Raw genomic sequence first — 2,593 nt, forward strand, 5'->3', positions numbered from 1 at the left:
TGCAAGTCCTTCTTTCCACTCCTCCCGTGGTCAGTTGCTTCTCTCTGCAGATTCAGAGAGGGCTTTGCTTCTTGCTCGTGATGGGACCCCATGAGTACCTTTTGAGGACCTCTGACCTTCCTTCTTCAGAGTAGTTAGTTGTCGCCGGGCTATATGGATGTCAACAATCCTCCATCTTTCCCCCTCTCATAAGTAACATTTCCAAGCGTAAACAAAGGAGAAGACCAGAGTGGATGTATTAATATAAGAAAAAGCAGATTTCAAAGCAAATATGTGTCACAAGGGAAAAAATAAAGACACCCTGTGATAATAGTGTTCAATTGAGCAGGAAGACTTAACAACCACACACACATATATACTCCATGACAGAGCTTCAAAATCCAAGAGGCAACTGTCCTGTCTCAAGCATTTCATGGAGCAGCTGCACAGAGTTCAGCAAGATGCAACAGATCTCAACTGTGCCATCAGCACCTTAGATATTTCTGAATTTATATGAACGATGAGGTCAAAAAACCCAAAAACCCTGTAACTGTGCAGAGGTGGAGAACTGGGTTACAGCGGAAGCATGGTATTAAGGGTGTTGGTGCACACAGTGTAATGCTGAGTGACAAGGATGCATCCATGACACAGCCTTCCAATGGCCCTGGCCTATAATCTCAAGTCACTGCCTCATGACCTTCCATTGGCTCTTTCTTGCTCTGCACCTTGATTTCTCACTTGCCAAGTTACGGTGATGGTGGCATCTATTTTTCAAATACTATTTGATACAATTATTAAAAAAACAAGGTAGGATATTAAATGTTCAATACACCTGGCTACTTAGCAGAATATTAGGGGACTTTTTATTATTCAGTCAAAACCTGGACGTCAATCTAAGTGAGGACATAGTTCTGCTCAAGCTTTGCTTGGAGCTGTTTCCACATGTTTCCTGTATTTTCTCCTCTGTTTCCCTTCCTACACCAAGGTGAGCTCATGACCCCTTTGTTATTTTGAACTGGCCCCAAGGGCTCCATACAAATCTCAAAAATTCCAGATTACTAGCATTTAGTATCGTGCACAGGAATGCACACAGTTCCCCATTTCTCACTTTGCCCAGGTTCTCATGGGCTTGAAAGGGGTCCTAAGCCACAGTCCCTGCAGTTCTCTGTACCACCCAGGAGGATGCCAGGTTAGGAAAGAAGTAGAACCTGCACTTCCCACCTTTCTGTGCTGCCAGGCCTCCCTGTACTAGTGCCACACCCTTGCATGATTAATTACTTACTGTATGTTGTGTAAATCATAACTGACTTTGGTGATGGGTCTTGTTTTTTGGAAGAAACTAAGATGAAACCTTCGGTGTAAAGCAGAGTCCCTCTGAGTTGCAAATCTTCTTTCCCTAATTGGCACATTTGTATTTCTTCAGAGAAGAACAGTAAGTAAAAGGTAAATCAAATAAAGCAAATGACCCTTTTCAAGTGTGCCAGCACTTAACACCAGAGCGGAGAGATTTCTTCTTGCTCTTCTAAGAATGAAGGCTCATTTACTTAAAGGTATGTGTGAACGAGTAATGAGGCAAACTGAGAAAGATTTGTTGAACGCTCCTGGAGACACAACACATCCTCATTAGTGCGGACTTGCAAGAATTTCCTTCACTAAAAAACAGGAGCAGTGAAACCTGCTGCACTGGCTTTCCAGAAACCAAAGGAAAGAACTTTGTGCTCCTAAATTCCTGCATTGCAGAAAACACCTGGCCCATGTTCTTGCCATGGTAGCATGGCGGGTGGGGGACGATTATCCTGGAGTCTACTTCCCAGATGCCTGGGACAGAGGGTGAGGTCTCCTGGAAATTGGTGAGGACCTGCCCCCTGAAACCTGCCACCTCCAAGGGTTTGTGCCTACGTTCCACAGTCTGAGCTTCTGTGCCTTGCTTTAAAATTTTAATTCGCCAATCACAAACACCATGAGATTTTTCACTTTAAAATTTGTTTTTATTATTGTACTGGGGGTCCATTGTGACATTTACAAAAGTTCTTACAATATATCATAGTTTTTTTTTTTTTTTTACCAGGGAGGGGGGTTTCCAGCATAAGTCAGAAAACCTGCTGGACAGATTCTAAAAGAGCTGGAACACTTTCATAGTTGAATTCAACCATGAGTTTCTTAAAGGGGGCTGTCAATAAATCCATCATGAATGGTGGTTAGTAAGTAACATGGAACTTATTAAAAGAACAGAAGACAGAACTATAGTCCTGAAGACAGGTTTAAAGATGAAAACAGGTTTTCGAGGAAAAAACATAGAAATTTAAAAAATTCAACTTATTTAAACTAGTTTATTTTAGTAGTTTTAATGTTGGTTTATTTCATTCAATTTTAATTCAATTAACTTTTACTTAATTCAACCTTGTGACCTTAAGAGGCATTTTCTCCAGATACATCAGAAAAGCAGTCTCTGAAGGGCATCTGTGGGTCACCTCACAGCCCCTGTTAGAAGAGAGGACAGAGACAGTGGAGGACCTGTGCCTGTGCTCTGGCTCTTGGTGCTGAGAAGCTGCACTACCTTTCTGGAACCACCATGCTGATCTGGGGCCCAAGCATCAGCCTCTCCATCTGGCCT

General features: G+C 42.4%; 1 non-coding gene across 1 annotated transcript; it reads right to left on the minus strand.

Annotated features, from left to right (window-relative positions):
- Positions 1 to 2,050: 2,050 nt before the first annotated feature.
- LOC141422885 (U7 small nuclear RNA) lies at positions 2,051 to 2,112 on the minus strand. Its single transcript, XR_012447588.1, has one exon. It is a non-coding gene; the product is annotated as a U7 small nuclear RNA (small nuclear RNA).
- Positions 2,113 to 2,593: the final 481 nt, after the last annotated feature.

Source organism: Castor canadensis, chromosome 4 (assembly GCF_047511655.1).
Source record: "Castor canadensis chromosome 4, mCasCan1.hap1v2, whole genome shotgun sequence".
Lineage (NCBI taxonomy): Eukaryota > Metazoa > Chordata > Mammalia > Rodentia > Castoridae > Castor > Castor canadensis.